This window comes from Rutilus rutilus (assembly GCF_951802725.1).
Source record: "Rutilus rutilus genome assembly, chromosome: 17".
Lineage (NCBI taxonomy): Eukaryota > Metazoa > Chordata > Actinopteri > Cypriniformes > Leuciscidae > Rutilus > Rutilus rutilus.
The window spans coordinates 14,854,111-14,871,101 of NC_140230.1; the positions used below are offsets into that span (position 1 = coordinate 14,854,111).

Genomic DNA, 16,991 nt, shown 5'->3' on the forward strand with positions numbered 1-16,991 from the left:
AAAATAAAAATAAAAAGAAGCTTATACCAGCCTATTACAAGAAAACTGTAATACTTTGATTAACATTCCCAAAACAAAGTCACATAAATTCGCACTGACAGAAGACCTAGAGTCCAGCCGTTTTGAATTAATACATAAGTGCCTGGCAAAAGAAGTCATGCAGGGGCTGTGTATAAACTTGTATGAAAAGATAAATGCATGTCATTCAAGCTCTTGTTTATTGAACTTTTTGTAGCCTCGTCTGTCACCATCATGACAGCCATTTTGCTCAATCTTCTAAGTCCAATCATGATAATCTAATATTTACGTTGGCATTTTAAATATTTATTGCATTTATGATTTGTATATTTCTATATACCTTATTTAAACAAAGGCATAAGCAACAAACGCTATTGTAATTCCCAATATGCCATTATGCCAGATTAAATTAGACTGCCTATATAATCAGATGAGCTGGATATAATGGCTCTTTAGTCTTTAGTCTGACATTCTAAACAAACATGGCTTCGGTGAGCCTGACCATGTTTGTTTTGCTCATTAACTCCTCTCTTCAGCCGACCCCTCAGTGTAATCGTATGCAAATCACGTTATGTTCCTTGACCGCTCACATCACACAGGTTTGTAATTGTGGAGTTTACTCTGGCCCTGCCAATCGAGCCTCCTTTGTTTTTTAATCATATAAAATCGGGGGTGTGTTGGGCGGGCAGCATTGTAAATCCTGCGGCTCTCAGGGGAAGATTGTTCCCCTCTGTGGCCTTGATGTATTCCAGCTGCATAGATGCACTAGTATAACTCCAGGGAATCATGAGTTATAGTAGTAATCTCATGCCTCGCAATGTCACGTTTCAGTCTTTGAATGTTGAATTGGATTATTTATTTATTTTGCATGGTTATTTTGTGTGTGTCCTGTGTGCCTGTGTCTGTGCCTGTGTCTATGTGTGTTTGTGTTTATGACGTCCTCAACGTTCCTGAAGAAAAATACTGAAATATATTTTATTGAATTTTAAATATTTTTTTATTCTATCTTTGTCATTTTAAAGCATATATATATAAAAAAATACAAATAATATATATATATATATATATATATATATATATATATATATATAATACATAAAAAAAACAAAAACTGTGTGACAATTCAGTGACAATTCAGTGACAAAATGTGTACAAAAAGTGACAAAATGACACAAGTGACAATTTCGACAACTTGTCACTGTCCTGGGCGTCTTTCACGCTGGTCCCGGGCCATCGTCCTTATTGTCGAGCCCTGTACTACATTTCTTCACATACATTTTGTTATTATGACAACCAGCATCGAGCCTTTGATTTAGCAGCTGGAAGAGAAACTCTCCACCAACAGAGCTAAATGACCTAAATCTGGAGGACCGCCTAGTCCAGGTGGGCTCAGCTTCACACTCACTATCTCCTGTTAAGTTTAGCAGCATTTAATAATTTACAGCATGTTACATGTGAGGCGCTCCCTAACATTTTATTTTGGTCTAAATGCACTTAGCTTGCTTTCCCCCTTATTGCTAATATAGCTACGATACTCGCGTCTCTACATTTTCCTCATAATACCGTTTGCTTGACATCTTTGGAAATTTTTCAGACTATGTCTACGTTAAAGCTACAATATGTAAAAAAAAAATTGCCGCTAGGGGTCGCTAACCTCTTACAATAACAAAGGCGTAGATTGATGACGCAGTGATAAGTGGAATCATGGAACTTGCCGTCATGCTGATGGATCTAATAATGTTTATGGATGAGTGAAAACATTCATGTTTTTTAACATAACTGTGGTATGAAGCAGTGCGCGATTGCTAATGAGAGACACGTGAGTCCCGTGGATATAAAAGAATGAGGACATTTCATTCTATCGAACTACCCACAAGTGCAGAATTACTACTCACACAGGTCAGTTTATTTGACGAATTAAACTTGTGAGGTAACGCAGCGCTGTTTCACTTGGTCTAACGTTACAGTATCATACTAAACAGCATTTGAGTGTGTTGAAAGTTATAATGTTATTCTATGTGATAGTTTGTTGGCTATATGAGACTAGCAGTAAGCTAGATCAACATTAGAATAACATACTGATCATATTCTAACATTTCATCATGTTGAGCTATTTAACATTGATTTGTTTTATGTACATTTGCTCGTCTCTTTCAAGTCACGAAGCTCTGTCAAGTCGAAGTTTGTCCCGAAGCTCTCGGCATCTCGAAAACGCCACACCGATATTGATCCTCATTTTATTTCTCCTTTTGTCCCAAAGTCTGCTTGCCATGATCCATAATGTTTGAACGAAACAACAACAGCGTGCCGCTAAACATACCGCAGTTGTCCACATATGTCGCCATGGTTCCTATGGCGGTACAAGCGGAAACCAGGGATAACGCGGATATTACGTCATTGACAGGCGACAAGGGATGGGCACTATTTAAAATTGTGAATTTCTCTGAATTTACAAATTCTTGGAAACATTTAGGATTATGTAAGTGCATAATTGAAAGAAATATATAACACTGTGCAAGTGTTTTTTGGATATTTAGATACAAAATTCGTACATATTGTACCTTTAATACAGATAAATTTAAAAACACATCTTTGTCTCTCTGTGTTGGCCTTCCGTCCACACTGAGATGGTGTTTTTGACCTGTGAAAGCTGGTCTCCCAAGTGGATAAACTGGAAAATGTCATTTTCGTGTTGTAGTGTGAACGTCTCGTTACGTATGTAACCCTTGTTCCCTGAAGGAAGGAATGGAGATGTTGTGTATGACGTGATCTGACAAATTTGGATCTTGCCTGAGAGTGTAACTAAGAGTGTAACTAAAAGTGTAAACTAAATGAGCCAATGCTCATTGGCGTGCGAGACTTGCTTATCACGCTTCTGGTAGAGTGAGCTCTCAACCCGAGGGGGCAAGGCACGCCTTGGGTCTGGTACGCCAAGACGAAGGCATCCACTATCCAGTGGTCCATCCTCTGCTTAGAGACAGCCTTTCCCTTCTGCTGGCCTCCATAACAGACAAAGAGCTCGTCTGAGGTCCTGAAGCTCTGCGTTCGGTCCACGTACAGGCGGAAAGCGTGGAAGGGACAGAGCAAAGCTAGGGCTTGGTCTGCCTCCTCCAGGGACAGCGCTTGCAGGTTCACTACTTGGTCCCTAAAAGGAGTGGTGGGAACCTTGGGTTTGTATCCGTATTCCTGCAGGAGGGACAACACAGCTATGACCGGGCATTTTACGGGGGCCTTCCCGGTGAGAGGAACACCACTCAACGAACAGGTTCCACTTCGCCTCGTAGAGGGAGCTCTCGCTGAAGTGATGGTTTCTACCACGTCTGACGTAATGACTGATGACGTGAACACTGAGGTATTCAAAAATGATGCATATTGTATCCATAGATCTATGGTTTTGCCGGCATGTGCCTGCTATTCACTTTCATATTGTTGCTAAAGGTAAATGTTACTTTGTACAATCTTTGTATAAAATTCATGCAAAGGAGATTGCCTACAAAGAAAATGTAGCCTACTTACAGTTGCTCTGCAGCAGAACATGAGAGCAGTTTAGACCATACAGCAATTTAGTAGTAAGGTGTTTTAAGCATTTTAAAACATTTCAGAGTGAGTGAGCAACTTTTGGAAAATGCTATGTGGACGGAGAGCATTTTGAAATGTATTCGGATTAATATAGACTTAGCCTCAGTGTGTTTGTTAGTAAACTGTTCAGCTGAACTCACTGTGTGTCCTGTAGAGTTCAGTATTGGGGCTTGCTGGCTGCAGTTTTGACTTTGTGATGTGATTGAGCTTAACCACTAGCAGGTGTGCTGAAAAGCTTGCGGCATGAGTGACACAAGGTGGTGGGGGGTGAAGGGGGGCCACTGGCGGGAAGAGAGGCCAGTGTGTGTACTTATAGTACAATAACACAGAAGAATAAACATCAAATGGGAATATTGTTGAACAGTGTGTTTGAAGTTCTATAGCATTTAACTGGTTCTAAGTTAGATTGTGCTGGATGTTTACTAGTCAGGTGTTTACATGCTATTTTATCAAAGCAAAAGACAAGTAGCTAAGAATATACATCATTTTCTAAGTTAGCTAGGCCACAAAAGGTTAAAAGGCATAAGGTAGCAACAGCAAACATGTACATTACCAAGAGTGCCAGGTCATAAACAACAAGGATAGAGAAGTTTGAAATGGGTACTTTCGTGTGCAGTGAAGGGGGGCATGGAGACCAGAGGTGGCTGATCAAAGCGCCCTGGTTGGGGGTTTACAGCTTGATGAAGGATTGAAAGTAAAATGGGGGTCTAGGCCATTTATGACTGTATAGCCCAGGAACAGTGTCTGGAATTGAATTATACCAGATACTGGCAGCAAGTAACAGAACCTGAGCAGATGTGTAACCTGAGAGTATTTCCAGAGGTTAAACGCAAGTCGAGCAGCAGCGTTCTGGATGCACTCAAGGGTATTACGCGCTGGTAACCTGGAAAGGGGGGAGTCGCAGTAGTTATAATGTGATTATTTGTTCATTGCCAGGCATTTTCTGAGCTGATTTTGAGAGAAAATCTACCCTGTTTTCTTTATTAATACACATTCCTCATCTTATTGTGCTGGTCCATTCTGGTATGAAACGGCAATCCAATGAGTTCTCAATGGATACTTTTTTTAATATATATTTTTTTACATCCTGTTTACTGTACATCCCAGGTCCATTGGAAATACATGTCTGTGGCGACATTTCTGAAAAAGACCTTTCTCCCAGCGCAATTGACTTTGTACACCGACGCATGTATCATTCCTATTTTGCACCCGCGCAAAGCGGACTTTTCCCTCCACAGATGCACGTCGGATAACTAAGAAATACACTTGCGCTCCCCGGGGCGGTTCAGCGCAAAGAGGAGGCGTGTTCCGGCGCAAACGTTCCCTCATGCTATTTTACAGGTTTAGAAAACAATTGCGCCACTGACCGAAAAAAAAACAGTTTAAAGTCAGTGGCGTGTTGCGCATGTTATTCATATGCTATTTTAAGGGCGCATGCTTGGCCTTAATCAATGTAGCGTGTGCACAACGCGCATACACTTTGATTCTCTCATCTACACACAGACGCAGCAGTTATCATTTTTGCAAATCATACATTATTACGATAGATAGATAGATAGATAGATAGATAGATAGATAGATAGATAGATAGATAGATAGATAGATAGATAGATAGATAGATAGATAGACATTTTATTCTAAAAGCATACATCTAGCTTACACATTTACCCAAATTATCATACGCCTGTTTAACCGAAGTTAATTTGGGTGTGTTTCTCCATCCCCAACGTCCCTGACGAGAACGTCGGTCTCCTCGGCCTTGAACCGCTCCTCGCGTGCGTCTGGCAAATCCGCCGTTATAATAGGAATCCGCTTTAGAACAAGCGCGCCTGCTCTTAAAGGGAATGTGAGATGTCGCTCTGATTGGTTTATTTCACGTTACGCCCTAACCACACCTATGAATAATGAAGCTACTTCAGACCAACACCTTTTAGATTTGCGCCAGGCGCAAGAGTCATTTATCCCGCCGGGAAAATAGCAACAGCGCCAAGACCCGCCCACAAAGTTACTTGCGCTTTGCGCTTTGACACTTGCGTTTCAGATCGTTAAAATAGGGCCCCTAATGTTGCTTGTACATGCGGTTTTATCGGAAACAGATAAATATGAATCTGGCAACATTTTACGTTGGTTGTTGCACGTATCGCAGCAGTTTGGTCTTGCTAAAATGTCCTAAACCTAACCTACCCTACCCTAAAACTCTAAACCGAAACGATTGTGATAACAAAGTCAAATGTGAACTAAAAGCAAATTTGTTTAATTATCCGTACGTTTTATGCTGAGTTTTGTTTCATGGGACACATACCCAATCTCAAGTGTAATGCTGTACCAGGTGAGCAACTGAGCAATAAGTTTACTACATCAGAAAAGCTATACATGTGAATCTGGTTATGATGCAAATGTCAAAATGTATTAGTTTACAAATCATGCCCACTGGTAAAAATGTTTTGAGGTCATATCATAGTATTGTGCAAGGAAGGACTGTGTAAAAAAATAAGTCTAATCAATAATTTAAAGCAGGGTTCTCAAGTTTTATCAAAAGCTTGGAGTGAGATCACATGCGGTTAGGGGAGGAGCCCTAATGGAGCCCCGCCACCCAATTTTACCCATTGTTCATAATTAACCAGCACAAATTGGAAAATCTGATAAATGACAGAGCAATTCATCACATCAAATATACTCTTTAATGTTATATTTCAAAATTACAAATATACAAAAATTTCAAAAATATAACAAATTGCTCCAAACAGTTTGGAAAAACAAATCTTTTTGCATTTTGAATGTGTCTAGTCGAAATGGTATAATGATTTATTGTGTGGTGGGACATTGTGAACAAATGACATATTAAGAGTATTAAGGTGTGTGTGTGTGTACACAAGAGTAAAAACTGAGCCAAACTGAGCCAAAGCTTCTGGCCTGGTTGCAAAGTGGTTGTAGAGTTTTTGACTGCATCAATAATAATGTATACGATGGGCTATATATTAAATGTTCTAGCCTAAAAATGTTAGACGAGCTTTCTTCCAACTTACCTTCTCCATCACGACGTATGTTCGCGCGATGTTGTTGGTTACCTAGTAACGAACGTAAGGTGGCCGAGAATGTTCCGTCAACTTCCGTGTGTTCGCGCATCTATGTGTCCTAGTAACGAACGCAATCTGGCCAACTGGAGATACGTGCTGGCGACAGGAAACTTCACTTTGTGTACCTTCGCCTCGTATACAACGTTATATATAAAGTTTGCAGGACAACTTGGTTGGCATTGCCTTTTCAGCGTGAGAAATGCACGGTGTGGCGTGTGAGCGTGTGAACTGGTTGAATTGCGTGTGTCTCATGGCCAATGCGTGAGACTTGAGAACCCTGTTTAAAGGAATAAAAATGGTTGCATTTCACATTAAACAACTACACTTACTGGTAGCTGAAAGCGCTAGCAAAATTAGCCAAAGTATATAATAAACAAACCTGCAAGGGTAGAACTTTGAATGAAGGCCGTTCAAATTCTGAAGACCTTTACAGAGCTTTTTAAAGCTAGATTCAGGCACAGATTCCATGTGTGGGATTAGTTATTGCCAGCACACTAACACACAATAACAGCTGAACACAACCAATGCAAACACACAAACACAACAATAGGAAAACAGCTTTTTTGGAATGGTTTACCATTATACCCATTGAGCAGATTGTTACAAAGTGATGCAAACTTCTAATAATTTGTTTTGTGATGGTTGTGTGAGTGGACTATAATTGGATCACTTTTTGTTCAGCATCTCCTAAAGGTTTTATAATCTCTCTGTGTGATTGAGTAAGTTGTTTGATACTCAAAGAATGAGTCAACAAATAATGTGTGTTTGTGTTTGATAATAAACAACAGATAGTCTATATACACCGAGGCGTCAGGGAGGCCACAGTGGGTTCCCAGCGACGCTGTGAAATTCTTGGTTATCAAGCACACACAAAACACTTGCTGCATATTGTGATAACCTCTCTCTCTCTCTCTCTCTCTCTCTCTCTCTCTCTCTCTCGCTTTTCCCCCCATCTACTGAGGAAAAGCTGTAAGAATCTGAGCTTTTTTATTGAGTAACAGCAAGTCTTTCCTGTCTCAGTGTGTGGTGTTGTAAATGAAAGTTGCCCACTGTTATATATGTCTTATGGAACTTATGGATTTGAACAGTTATAAATCATTCTGATATTGGGATTAAGAATCCCTTCCCTTTCATTCAGCAGTTTTCCAGAGTTTTTATTTAGCTCTACCCCATGCAGAGGTACAGTTGTGCATGGTAACATTTAATAGGAATAACTACATTACCTCAGCTAGTTATCAATTAACAGATACACACAAAACCATTACTACAGGAATGGTGATGGTTAATTATTGCACTGAGGTTTTGGATGGAGCCAGGTCAATATTTTTTTTATAATAGAAAAGAATAAGAAAATTTATTTTTCCACACATCATATCTGGCATTTAACCAGCTTTATGTAGTGACACCCAGAGGCCAACAAGGGAAGTTATTAATTTCCAGACATTACAAGAGGCTTTGCCTGTTAATTATGGAGAGATCGTGTACATTTCCTATACATCAGTCTCTCTTGCTTTCTTCTTTCTCTGGTCGGTTTGATCCATTACTAAATGTGCAAGCATACCAGAGCTCGGCTCGTGTCATGAGCCTGTGTAAATATGACCGTTTGTCAACATAGATCATCATTTTATCTGTGATACTTCAGCCAAATGTCTGTGGTCGAGACACATCCTTTGAAATCGATTTGCTGTAAATGTGAATCTTGTAATGTAAATCATATCTAATGGACTTTGATATTACCCTTCCAGCTCATAATGACACAGACGGAGACAAAAGAATGGGTAAATATGGAAACTGAGCTGTCAAACCATAGCCAAAGTTTAGTTAAATGACCTTAAAATGGCTGAGAAGGAGAGTTGGGGTGCTTTGCCAGCCCCAGCGTGTTTTCTACGTTCATAATGTTCTTTTCTCTTTTCATATTTCATGTTTATCATCTGGGCGCACATTGTGTTTTCTTTTTTCCTTTCTGCCCACAGATGATAATGATAAGGGAAATCTTTCTCTTCAGTAAATTGAGGTCTAATTCCAGGCAGTTTGTTCATTCCTGCCTTTTAAAGAAAGCCAGGGGCTTAATGATAAAAGCCCTTCATTCATCATCTGAGCAGATAGTCTAGAATACAGTTTGGTCATTTTCACCCTACCTCATATTACCATATTTCTCTAGAGATAATGGTGAACATCAATCAAATAATATTGGTAATATGCCACTTTAGCTGGTGGCCAGTTGATTTACGCAATAAGGGGAAGACCTGAATTTGGGGATTTTTTTTTTCTGCATTTAAAAATGTTTCTGCACTGTTCTGTTATATTCACTGTAAAAGGGTAGCTGTGGTTGCCTGAAATTGAGTAAAAGTGACAATGTTTCAAGTTTTACAGGATGGAATTTTGGCACTTGTACAGTATATATTACAATATGTGATTTTATTTTTATTTTTACAGTAAATTATAATGTGACTCCTTTTTACTTAAAACTAATTTTTTTTTTTTTTTTTTTTACAATATTTGGTTATTCATACTTTTTGCTTCCAAAAACCATCAATTTAACCCTCACGTTCTGTTTAGATTGACCTTACTGTTTTTATATTTGAAAACAGTGTTGTACATCCAAAAATGAAAAACAAAAACAAAAAAACAAATTCAATAATACAATAAAATACATTTAAAACAAAACTAAAAAAACAACTTTCAGGATTGTATCTCAACTGTGTACACAACATTTTATCATGTGAAAATGTATTGCATTTATATATTTATATATATATATATATATTTATTTACATTCTCTGAAACCACAAAGATAAGTAATTTAGTATATTTATATTTTTCATTTATTTTTTCATTTTATTTATAGTAAGTTTTCTTGTTAAAAGCCATGTTATGTTTTGGACACTGGTCCCCAACATGAGATACTGGTGTGCTGGTTTTTCCTACTTGACTGCAAGTAATCTAACCTGGGGGTAGTTGTATAAACACAGCTATGATGTTTAATGCATGTCTTCATTGGTCATGTATTCGATTGGTTTAACTCTTACTTAACTAATCGTGCCCAGTTTGTTAGTCTGGGAAATCATGAATCCGATACCATGCCAGCTCGACAGGGTGTTCCTCAGGGTTCAGTGTTGGGCTCAACTCTTTTTAGCATATGCATGCTTCCACTTGGACAGATTATTAGGAAATGGCCTTGGGTGTCACAGCTATGCTAATGATACTCATATTCACATCACCACTAGCCATCCCTAATGTCAGCTACACATTTGCTGTTTTGAGTGCACATTTGATGCACATATAAAAGATTAGATAGCACCAGTGTATTTTTGTGATCTCATTAGTCCATATACTTTGTCACATTATCTCAGTTCTGCTAACACTCTTTTTTTTTCTTCATCAGCCTTCATGTAAACTTAAAGGGATACTCCACTTTAAAATGAAAATTCTGTCATCATATACTCACCCTCATGTTGTTTCAATCCTTTATGAATTTCTTTCTTCTGCTGAACAGAAAGGAAGATATTTAGAAGAATATCAGTAACCAGACAGTTTCTGGTCTCATTGACTTCCATTGTATATTTTTTTTCCTACTATGGTTACTGTAGGAAATATTCTGGTTACTGATATTCTTCTAAATATCTTCCTTTCTGTTCAGCAGAAGAAAGAAATTCATACAGGTTTGAAACAACATGAGGGTGAGTATATGATGACAGAATTTTCATTTTAAAGTGGAGTATCCCTTTAAGACCATGGAGGAATGATCCTTTTTTATTCAAAGTCCCCAAGTTATAGAATGCTCTTTCCTTCTCTACATTTTAAAAAGTTGATTAAGGCACTTTTATTGAAGGTTGTTTTTAACGATCTTACTATTTTAGCACTTTTATCCTTGTTGCTTATTGTTTTTCTTTTGCCTGTTTTTGCTGTAGCGCTTTGGGTGTAAGAATATATGGCTTAAGAGCTGTCTGACCATCTAGCAGTTAGCCAATGGATGTGTTGGATAAGTGAATGAATGGATAAGTCTTAATGCAACTTAAAGTGAAGAAATACAGGTGGCCGCATAAAACACTCAGACTAGTCTTACAAGATCTCATCATCATTTATCTCATTTGAATCAGAAAAATAAGACCGATTAACTGCTAGTTAGTCAGACTTGTTCTTAAGACATATAGGTTAACGTAGAGGTTTATGCAACTGGAAGATGACTAACTTAGACTAATTCTAGTCTAAGCAGTTTATGCAGCAGAACCCAGGTCTGTTCAGCAGGAGAGTGCATGTTTACATGTTTCATTGACTTACCAACATACTAGTCAACCTCTTTCACATTATTTTACACTCACCGTGGTGGTCATGCTATTGGGCTGATGGTGATATTTAATCTGCCTATCCCCGGTTTGTGAGTTTTGCGGCCAACCAGGGCGGAGAGGGGCGGTTTGTTTTGGAATAGAAGGCTGCGGCGAGGAGGTGGGAAGGGCAGAACCGCCGCAGGACGGCTCGCCCTGTTTCCTCTCACGTTTGGCACTTTTATGAGAGAGAATTCCTGCCCTGAGATTCAGCCGATCTACAGTGGATTGTGCGATGGTGGGGTGCACGCTCAGGAAGATCTGTCTTCATAAACGTAGACATTAGTGACTGCTGTGTCTGCTCCCCATCCTTAGATCAGTAACCGAAGCTCAAGCCAGAGACTCACTTCTGCCATCATAATGTATGCCTCTGGTATTCTCCTTGTGTGGCGCGGAAGGAGGAATTTCACAGCACCTTTGTTTTGCTCATAAATCTCTGCAGTGAAACAATACTCGCTGTGGTCAGCGTGTGCTAATCATCATCCATCTCTCTTCCGCTTTAGCTTTATGTTGCGATTATCCTCAGAAAAAAAGCTGAGCTCTTAGGGAGGTCGTAATGATTCTTGCTCCAAAAACGTACTGAAACTTGTAACAGTCAGTGGTGCTTGAAGCTCATCTTTCCCCACTTTGACACTGTTGTGTGTCATCTCCTGTAGCTAATGATATTCTTTACAGACCTCTCCATTAGCACTTATATGCTGTTGACGTGTCTGTTGAAAGTCAGGTAATACTTTCCACAGCAAAGGCATTTTATATCTTCCTGTTAAACTCATGTATTTTAATCACCACTTATGTGCCTTGTTTGCCCTTCATGTCAAGTCAGGTCAAACTGAGATTTACTGTACTGTACTGTAGTTAAAGAAATCCTGAAACTCATTACTCATAAAATCAGTTTGTGGCTTTTAGTATGTTTAAAGTCAATTGCGCTGGGTGCAAGATAGGGCCCTATATGTGTATATATATGTGTGTGTGTGTGTGTGTATATATATATATGACCCTGGACCACAAAACCAGTCACATGGGTCACTTTTTTGAAATTGAGATTCATACATCAACTGAAAACTGAAAAAATAAGCTTTCCATTGATGTATGGTTTGTTAGGATAGGACAATATTTGGCCGAGATACAAATATTTGAACATCTGGAATCTGAGGGTGCAAAAAAATCTAAAGTTTGAGAAAATCGCCTTTACAGTTGTCCAATAATGTTTGCGACTGTGCTGCATTCACTCACAAAAATGAATGTTTTATATATTTACGATAGGAAATTTACAAAATATTTTCATGGATCATGATCTTTACTTAATATTCTAATGATTTTTGGCATAAAAGAAAAATCGATAATTCTGACCCATACAATGTATTGTTGGCTATTGCCACAAATATACCATTGCGACTTATGACTGTTTTTTTTTTTTTTTATATATTACTTTTAGTCTTCACCATTACCATTTCTTCAGTCTTCAGTTTCACGTGACCCTTTAGAAATCGTTGTAATTTGCTTATTTGCTGCTCAAGCAACATTTATTATTATTATCAATGTTTAACAGTTGTGCTGCTTAATATTTTTGCGGAAACCGTGATCCTTCTATTCTGGATACTTTGATGAATAAAATGTTCATTAGAACATCCTTTATTTGAAATAGAAAGTCTTAACTGACAACTTTGATCAATTCAGTGCATCCTTGCTGGATGAAAGCATTCATTTCTTCAAAAAAAAAATAAAAAAACGTGATGACTAGTGTTTATACGTTTAGTTTCCTACACTAAAAAATAATAAAAAATACCAATATTTGTCAGACACAAAATAACGAGAACCGGAATTAGGTTGGCAGGTGCAGATTACAGATAAATTCACAATAAAATACATCTAATAAACTAGAAACATATTAATTTATATAACAACGTCGAAAACAGTGACAAACGGCTGCATTTAACTAAATATTTTGCTACCAAAAAGACTAAATGCTGCACAGGGACTTCTGGTTTATTTATATAAAGCGTCCAAACAAACCAATTAATTAAAATGAATCAGACTTCCCAAAGTCTAATCTCTTGTCAGTTTGTCACGTCTGGTTAGAACACAGTGTTGCACAAGATCGACATCCTTGTTGGTCTTGGAATAGCATACTGTTTGACCAATCAGTGGCCTCAAACTTTAAAGCTAGTGTTAGAATTAGATGCAGGAAGTACATTTTTATCTGCCAATGGTTGCCCTTCTATGGTGTAGATTTAGGGCAAGGGTTTGGTTAAGTATAGTGCTACAGAATTGGTCGATTGACTAATATGATTATGTAAATAGTAACCCATACCAATCAATAATTCACTTGTTTTTAGCTTGTGCAAAGAAAGTCCACCTAAATGATATTGCTATCATTATTTGCTCTCTTTACAAAATGTCTCCTATTGTGTTCCATGGAAGAAAGAAAATGACAGAATTTTCAGTTTGTATGATCTATGTCTGTGAGCATATTCAGTAAAAGGTCTCCTTTAAATTCTCAGAATAATTCAGTAAAGCACTAGGCTTATTCCAAGTCCTATTCTAAATATAAAGGTAATGATAACTCAAAGAGGATACAATGTTTCTGTCATAGAGGTTAGCGTTAAGACTAGATTGTTTTTGTTGAGAAAACGTTTCCCTTGTGACCTGTTCATGAGAGGAGCGGACCAAGGAAAGTACACAGTGATTTGTTTTCATTTGTTTGACTGAGATGACTACTAATTAGGTATCTCTTGCCATCTGAGGTCAGTTCTTACCAAGCTATGCTGAGAAATTCACTTTGTTATTGAAAGATCTACCCGGAAACTTTATGTTGGAAGGACATCACTGGGACGGGAGAAGAGGGAAAGGCCAAAGCCGACACGAAGAAGTCCCTCTTGAGTAAACAGGAGCATTGGAATTAATCAAAGAGTCTTTTTTCTTTTTCTTTACATACTTGTGAAATTGGCTGGAAAACTTTACCAATTCTCATCTGAGTGTTTACATGCATGGGATGAAAACAGATTTCAGAAAGTGCTGAACACACAGATTTTGAGATTTGTTTTTTCTATCACTCGTCATAGAAACACATATGTATGTGGAATACTGTTTTCCCACGGCCTGTTCATGTATTTGTACATGGATTACTTTTTGTAGAGGACAGAAACAGCAAAAGAAAACATCTACTTTGATTTAGTTAATTAATTGTCTTAGGTTGGATCAACTTGTATTGCTTTAATGATTTACTAAGGTTTAATACATTTTATTATGTTGGTCTATTTTAAATTAAGAACCATGTAACTGTAATGCAATTATTTGTTTTTCCTGAGTAAAACAAACAAAATATATCTTACCGTATTACAATTCAGAGCAACCATTCCACGAGGTCGCCTTGGAGAAATTATTAAAACAATATATTATAATGTTTTGTTTGTAGTTAAATTGACACCTGACACCTTTAAAAAAAAGAAAATCCACTATATATTTTTTTTCGAATAAAAAAACATTAATGAAAAATGTATTACTTTACTCACTCTCATGTCGTTCCAAACATGTATGACTTACTTTCTTCTGCGAGACACAAAAGGCGATAGTGTGAAGACTGTTTCAACTGTTTTTGTTCATGCAGTGAAAGTCAGTGGGGTCCAAAACAACATCGGTCCCCAATATGTGTTCAAACCTGCAACCTTTTAATTTCCAGATCTTTAACCATTTAACCAGAGCAGTCAGAGAAAAGAGAATATGTGCATCATCTTGTTACGCCATGTACACATGTAACAGGGCTTTGATGGATGCTCTTCTTCACCACTGATCTGGTGGTTTGGGTTTGGAGATGTCTCCTGGGCCTGTGTTTATTCAGCTTTAATCAAACCCAGAATAGCCGATCTGTACTGGGACACTCATGCAGACCTCAGACCTCTCAAATCATCCTACCCAGCTGGGTCAAAACCTTCTCTTTTCATCTCAGTGCCCTTTGTCCCTCTATATGAAAACGATCTCCTCATCCATTAGCACTTCAGGATCTTACTGTGATTTGCCAAAGTGAGCTTCCAGCGTAGGACTTGGATTTTACTGCCGTTTAAAGGCAGAAAGAATAGTGTGCTGCAGAAATGAGTAACTCGGAAATAAGTTTTGCACATTATTTGTCTATGAAGTCAATTGTTTTTTTTAATGGGCTGAAATAGGGTTGGTGGTTAACACAAGCTCAATATATTTTTCTAAGACATAAATCAGTAATGATTCAGAACTTATGGTATTTTCAAGCTTTAATGTGTCTTGAATAAGGCAGTGTCTAACAAATATCTAAATGGGACTACAGAGGCTATAGGGGACATTAAACGTCACCATGCTGAGCTGGAAAACTCATCTACTCACTAGTTCGCTTTTACAGTCTTCTTGTGTTTATTCTCATGCTCTAAAATTTTCCAACTTGTAGATTCTAAATAAAGTTTGAAAGAGTTTTCGGAAGCTTAGTGGTGGTGACATTGAAGTCATGCTATTGTGGTGTAGTTCGCTTATGCCAGTAGAAAAATCCTACTGGCTCTTTGTCAAGATAACCTATGTGGTGCTAACTTTCCGGTTGGCCTACAAAAAATGCTAATTCCTAACCCCATTTATGCAACCTCATTAGTGACTAATTTGAAACATTCTACATTGGTCAAAATAGCTCTCCTCGCACAAGGTGACTCGACTCAATTTATTTTTTTATGCTCAAAAGTGTTGCTTTGCTAAAAGCACAATACCTTTCTTATCAGTATCTTTCTGTAATGAATGAAATGTAAGTTTATATTCATAATCAGCATTTCTCTCTCTCTTTGTCCCTCATCTTAGATTCGTTATTTTATTGAGCTTGTCGCAGGCCATTGTGGGATTGGCTTAGTCTTTGCTGGCTTTACTGTCTTAAAATGCTGCCTTCACAGGTAGCTCACTTGGTTTTGGAATATAGAAGAGAAGAATCTGATCGGTAAAGACATATCTGTGAAAATAAGCAAAGGCTTCTTTGGGAAAGATTTTTTCTTATGAATTCTGAAAGGAATTCTTGGTCTAATAACTGATGTTATGCATATCTGGAGCTGAGGAGGATATTGTTTTAAGTCTAAAGATAATCTCGGGGTTAGGGAAGAAATTTCTTTTAGGCAAGAGGACATTTCTTTGGTAGATGAATGGGCTTTAGCCATGGTAGGATTCTTTCCTGTTTTCTAGGTTATTCTTTCTCAACTTTATCCATCATGATTACATTCATTCCTTTCCACTGTTTTCCCATCAGCCCACCCCTCTCTTTTTCTCTTTGAGGGCAGTTATTGTGCAGGAGTCTCATACTGTCGTTTCACAGCCCCTTTGCAGCATATCACAACAAGTGCAGTCTGAGAATGAACTACTAATACAGCAGAGTCCTTTAGAGTCCTGCTTTTTCAACATACTGAATGCAGAGAATCTTTAGCGGGATATTGCTGGCAGAAACATAAACCTCGTGGCAAACGGGTTTGGTAAGTGTTTTTATTTTTTTATATACACGTGAAAAGATCTAGTAAGAAAATTGAATAATCCTAACAGTATTTGCAGGATTCAGTGATAAACATAATAGATCTACGATTACTTTATTTTGTATCTTTGTAATGTTCGCAATATACTGTTGTGTTACTGTAGGTTGGTTTGGGCATTGACACAAATTTCACAATTCGTTTCGATTCATAAGCTTTCGAGTTAATTTCTATTCGATATCTATTAATTTGGGCCTTTCAGGTACAGTACATATCCTCAAGGAAAAGGAAATCTTTTAACTATTGCTGTTAACTATATGTCATAAAAAACGACGGATTTATTCAAAAATACATTACATATTGAAGAGCAGGTTAAGTAAAAAACAGTAAATATGCTGTATAGCACAGCTATATTTAGCAAAATGCTCCTCTCTAGAGTCTGACTATCAACTTTATGGTCATTGAATGGCTTTTCTGATGTAAATGTAATGTTAAGTGACATTGTATACAAGTTGTTTTACAACGATTACATG

General features: G+C 37.8%; 1 protein-coding gene across 6 annotated transcripts in view; it reads left to right on the top strand.

Moving 5' to 3' along the window:
• Positions 1–16,991, top strand: part of fhod3b (formin homology 2 domain containing 3b) — a 174,914-nt gene that overhangs the window by 61,223 nt on the left and 96,700 nt on the right. The window contains exon 1 of one of the 6 annotated variants that reach the window (XM_084435710.1): positions 16,294–16,464. The exons of the other annotated variants lie outside the window; for them this stretch is intronic. The gene's annotated coding sequence lies outside the window, so the exon portion shown is untranslated. Of the gene's footprint in view, positions 1–16,293; positions 16,465–16,991 lie in introns of those variants that run through there. 6 annotated transcript variants of the gene reach the window in all.